Source organism: Homarus americanus, unplaced genomic scaffold (assembly GCF_018991925.1).
Source record: "Homarus americanus isolate GMGI-L3 unplaced genomic scaffold, GMGI_Hamer_2.0 scaffold30535, whole genome shotgun sequence".
Taxonomy (NCBI): Eukaryota; Metazoa; Arthropoda; class Malacostraca; order Decapoda; family Nephropidae; genus Homarus; species Homarus americanus.
In genome coordinates, this window is record NW_024732440.1 from 2859953 (window position 1) to 2866386 (window position 6434).

The window sequence follows — 6434 nt, forward strand, 5'->3', positions numbered from 1 at the left end:
TCACTGCCATTTATTGTCAGCCTATTGGTACAACACAACAACCCTCATATCAAATTTCTAAATATTTTTTCCTTAGTTGAATGGTGAATGGATTTTTTTCTCTCGTTAATATTTATCCCTGTATAAAAAGTGAATAAAGACAAAGAATAATGTTGAAACTCGTGAAGACATGAAGAAAAACGATTCTCATACCCATATTTTTCCTTCTCTTTCTTCCTGCGTCTTCTCCCCTTCATTGTGTGTCTTCTCTTTATCACTATTGAAATGTATGCCTTTGAGATGTTTAAGTGGATACAGCACTCGGCTCCTCTCCTAAAGGCACACTGGTTCAAGCCTGAGTCCCCCATAGTACTATCGTGGACAAAAGTTCGCTCCCTGTAGTGAAACTGAGACACGGGAATGAGTCTCCGAACTGACTTACCCTGATTGTTATCTGGTGCGGGTGTGCTGTGCGGGTCGATACTGCTTCAGTTTGGGAAGGAGCGAACTTTTGTCCACGATAGTACACCTAGACTACCTACCCCAAGATCAATAGGCTTTGGCATGAAAAGAAAAAATATGTAGCTGAATTTTACAGAATATCCAAAAATTTCCAAGTTTCCTCTGTCTTTTTGTTAAGTGAGTTACACAAATATTTGATATACCCGGAAACTAAAAATCAATGTTTTCAAAATTATAAAAAAAATATTATTTAGTTAAGAGCTCATATATTATGTCAACATATAATTAATTCCTTTCAAAATCATTCCTATTATTCATTTTCTTACAGTAAACGTAGATAAGATAATGAAACGGTAAAGATCTACTGATAACATAAAATTTGTATAATAGAGTGTCATCCACCTGGTGAAAATAGTGGCCCAATTAGTTTAAACTGAGGCATATTGTAGTCGAGACCACTTACTCCAAGAGCGAGACAAAGGCCGAGACCTACAATTCGAGATCGAGACGTATTTTCTAAGACCGAGGCCCTGAGACCTCGAAACCAAGCTCGAGACCAAACACAATTTCTGCATTTAATTTTATGTCTGTGCATAAGGCAAAATTTTAGGATAAGTTCTTGAGTCATAAATTAGGGTCTTGGTACATACAGTTATCATATTTTCGAGAGGCTTAAATTCACGATTGGTAGAATAGTCATTGGTATCTTGATTCGAACTCGTTAATTATCAGAGATTGGCTGGTAGCAGTAAGATCCCTGTATGACTAAACAAGAGTGCAGGAAGTACTCCATAATTCCCTGTACAACTAAGAAATCATAAATAACTACTTGGCAACTTTTACCTTTGTTTACTAAGCCAAGTAGTAAAATTTTGTGAATGAATGTAACGAGATCTGTAATTGGCTGAGTGACAAGGAGAAAAGATTCTAATCCTGTTCAATACGACTACGCCAAAGACCTTTAATGCAATTCATGTTAATGTTATTCCTCTCCAATTCCCACATTCTCTCAAATCACCTTTCTTGGATAATTTAGTAATGATTCCTAACTTCCCAGTACCTGTATCCCAAATTTCGTGAAATGAATTTAGCAATACCCGAGATGTAACGCCTGTCTACCGTTAACATTTCCCGTTATTCCACCCAGCCCAAGTGTCTTCCAATTTTTCAGTTCTTTTAATGCTTTTTTTTGTTGTCAATTTAGGTCATATTAATATCCATCTTCTGTTCTGAGTCTGATATATCAAGAACGTTAGTATTGTTGAACGCTATATTCCCGTACACGTTCCTCCGACATAATCAAATCACCATTTAGATCTCTGACTGGTAAACCTTGTACTTTCCTTCCAATCCCTGCAATGTCCTTGATTTTATTACATGCAACACCCACTCATTCCATGACCAACACCTGAGTTCAGTGCTTTATCTGCTTCTTCTGTCATATCACCAGAAGTTAATTTCATTACGTAACCTAATTAAGGGCAAAGCTTACCGAACATTTTTTTCTCAAAAACGTTATATTTCACACACATTGTTTCCCTTTTCCCTGTGTGATTTTATCAAGATTTATCTTATTCACGTTTTCATTGTGGATGTACACGAGAGATTTACTTACACACACACACACACATATATATATATATATATATATATATATATATATATATATATATATATATATATATATATATATATATATATATATATATATATATATATATATATATAATGCAGTCTCTCGTCTCGCATCAAGTCCAGCATTGTGTGCATGACTGGTAGTAATGAGGTTCAAGGTCCTTATCAGTTATTTCCAAAGCACCAGTTTATCCTTGTTCTTCACTATTGATCATACACTTGGACGCTATTATTCGGTATGAAAAAAAATATATATATATACTATATATAATAACGGTTTACTTTTTTCCATACTATAGATTTTATTATATTATACTAGTATAGACACTTTAAAGGTAAAATACTGTTATATGTTGTCATGGTTGCTCAAAGACGGAGACTTATTAGCTAATGCTATATTTTCCCAGGTTCGGTCATTTTTTTGCCTAATGGCCCTAGACTAATCATTGTCAGTCTTTCTGATTCTTAGATTTAGTCACCTGAAATCACTACTGTACAATGCGATATATTCTGGTACTCAAAATTCGAAGTCCAATACTTAATCAACTAAAATTGTCTACTATACCTTTGACTACCAAGATTATCTGGAAGGACTGTCATACTCGGATTACCATGCACAGGCTACAGACCCAGGCTATATAGAATGGGCTAGCATGGCTGAACTACCAGATTTAGGGTCACTCTTGAAGGCTACCTGAAGGGCTAACCTTACTTGATCGATGAGAATCAGACTAATTGGGCAAATTTGACTAAAATAACTACCATATGAGGACTATCATCTACAGGCTATTATAGCGAGGCTACTAAGTAGTCTGTAAAGGCCTGGGACTTAAGGATATGAATCCCTTGCCAGCCTAATCAGGATCTTATAAAAGGAAAGTCAAGAACCATGGTTTTCTGAGGGATAACAAACAACCGTTCGAGATTGACATCTCTTTACTATGAAATAACACAAAACTCTGACACCACTCACACAAACATCAAATTACAATTACGAGAGTCAAACAATTAAGAGAATCAAACAATTAAGGGAGTCAAACAATTAGGGAGGTGCCCAAGTGGAGGACGCGAACAAGCAAACGAGCGGCGGGCAACCATCCTGCTCGTAACAGCCCTGACATAGTCTACCATGCATGAACTACTAGATTCAAGCTAGTTGGACACAACTTTTCTCACATCTGGGGTGGCTCTTCTTCTGCCCAACTGTGGAATCAAAACCATTTCCTCTCCTCCTTTAGTTGATAATTTCTCTTCCCTTTCTCTTCGCTGCAATGTTGCTTTACTCTTTCTTTTACGGGTACTTTAACGGGCATTGTTCGGTGGATTTGGCATCCTGTGTACCGCCGGCAAGGCCGTGGGCTCGTAACAATCGTCTTGCCGCCGATACAAAGGGAAGAATTAACGTCTCCAGTAGCTGCAAAACCATGCAGTCTCGGGTCATATCAGTTCATGTACAGCCGACCAATCCACCAGTTACAAGCAATTCACTTCAGTTCTCCACAAGTCTCCATCGTGACAAGACGAGGGGAGGCTAGACGACTTTTAAGTTCTCTTGTGTTTTTGATCCAGTTATTTACTTCGTTGGAAGACATAATACTATAAGGTAAGAAATATTAAAGTATTGGTTAAAAAATATTGATGTGACTTTTGCTGCGGTACTGAGATTAAATATTAAGATTTTGTTTCACAGCATTGCGATTTTATACTAAGACACTATCCTCACTGGGGTACAGACAAAAGCCCCCCCGAAAAAAAGCCACCCAGACAACAGCCCCCCAGACGAAAGCCACCCAGACAAAAGCCCCCTACTTTGATCGGGGTGGCTTTTGTCTGACAACAGTAAGGCAAACTATTTAATAAATATATATATATATATATATATATATATATATATATATATATATATATATATATATATATATATATATATATATATATATTACTTCTTGATATGATAAGTGGCAGGGCTGAAGTAAACACTTTGTTGGTTTTGCTTTACTGTAGAAAAATATAGTTTCACAGGTACTTAGTTCAGTTGAGAGTATATTGTACCTTCTCTGTTCAGGGAAAGGTCTTAGTGCACTTGTATGGGAGAGCACTTAAGTGAGATGTTCACTGGGTTACAGTTGATATGATAGTCTCTCCCTCACCAGGGAGAGGGAGCTGTCAGGCGGGCCTTGAAGGATACGTGTCAGATTGGTGTTGTTGAACTGTGCTGACCAAGCTTGACCTCGCCTGCTCCCCAGAGGAAATGTCAACTCACCAATTGATCCATACTCATGGATGAATGACTTGGTGAATATATGGGTAATATACTATAGTGCACCAAAGTCGTGTCCACTACCCATCCACAGTGAGGATTCTAATAGCCTTGAGTCTGAAGTTTTGAACCGGCTGGGAGAAATGCTGTGGTCGGCCAACTGATGTCACCCACTGTAGTGTGTGGGGGGGGGGGCGGATTAGAGGAGGTGGGGGTTAGTCTAGTAACAGCCTGTGTGTAGGTGGAGCAAAACATCGTGAATTCCGCAATCACTGATAACAATATGAATGTCATGAAGATAGTTAATATTATTAAGCTTGGTGAGAGATGTGTAATGGGTAAATAAAAGCATTACAACGACCATACCTCTGCTGTTCATGGCTACGACGGTGCGAATGAATGGCACACCAGTAATTAATTCTCCGTGACTACCATTACTTGTAGTCACGGAGAATACACAAGTTGTTACCAAGGTTGGCGCCACCCACACCAGGGGAAGGAGGTGATATCAAACACTGAAACATGCCGAGGTCTCATTCCTACCATCGTCGTCACCAACAGGTAAGTCACATTAATTTGTCAGCATAGCCCATGTCGTCCTTATACTATTGCAGGGTGTCCCATGAGTGACAGCAGATATTTGTAGAGGTGAAAGAATTTGTGATATTGAGCCACCACGTCTCTATCTCCATCCGTTTCCCTCTATCTATAATAAAAAGAGTAACCCTACTCAGAAAAATAATGAATGGGCCCTCCAAACAAATTAAAGATGAGGTGCACCCCACCCAAATAGGGATGGGCCCTCCATTTCCTTTCGCCTTCTTTTCTCCACATCCTTTCCTCCCTCCCATCGCCCCAGTCACCCCAACCTACCACCCAATACCATGCAGTGGGCAGAAGGCCACACACTTTCTCTCCTCCTAAAAGTCTGTTCCGTTTAACCCACATTCTTTCACTACTAAACCTTCTTCCCCCTTTCCTATATTTCGCTATCGCTGTCGGTATCTCCCGCCTCGACTCCGCCATTTGTAATGGTTGTCTTGCGTAATTTGTAAAATCCACCTCACGGCTAAACGTAAACCGAAAAATCCATATATGTATAGAAGTTTTATACTCAGAATCACATATTCTTTCACCTCTACAAATATCTGCTGTAATTAGTGGGACACCCTATTATAATTATATGACAGTTGTTATATGAGCTCCTTAGTTAACTTCACCATAAAAATATGGTGTTTGATGTGCTATGCATTTGCCGCACGTTACCTTACTCGGTTATGTTACACCCCCAGTTGCAACCTGGGAGTTTGGGTTGGGTAATGTAGTATTTTGAGCAGAAATGGAATTCAGAACGACTCAATGAACATGAAGAAAAACGTTTTTATATAACGAACCCTAACGTAATGTAACCTATTACAGTTATATGTAATCTGGGACGAACATGTCATAGCTGAAAATTGTCAAAGAAATATGTAAAGCAGTGGAAAACCATATATTTTGATTATCGGCGAGGCTAACTACCTATAAACAATTAATATTTGACGATTGGCAAAAGTCCTGGGAAAATGAACCAACAAGTCATAAGCTAAAAATGATCAAATTATCAGTTTATCCTTGGTCATCATCAAAACAATCCTCTCGACATCACGAAACTATTCTGAATCGTCTAAGAATTGGGCATACGCGATTGACGCATGGCCAACTCATGTCTTCCCCTAATGGAGCCCCACCTATATGCTCCAACTGCCGAACACAAATAACAGTCCAACATATTCTCATTGAATGCCCTATTTATAATCGGTATCGAACAATGTGCTTCACTAACCCTACAATGTAAGATATTTTAGCAGAGACCCCAAAATTTTCGCTAAGTTCAGTTTTGACCTTTTTGAAATACTGTAATCTCCTCCAAACAATATAACACTAAATTATAGAAACACAAATATATGTTAACTAATCCCTCTGGCCAGCCCTAGGAGAGACTCAAATGGGTGTCAGTGGTCTGGTTAAACTAAATCTTGATGATGATGATGATTTATCGGCGAATGTTCACTCTACAGTCGCAGGGTGGTGGTGGAGGTTTGGGGGGGGGGGAGGA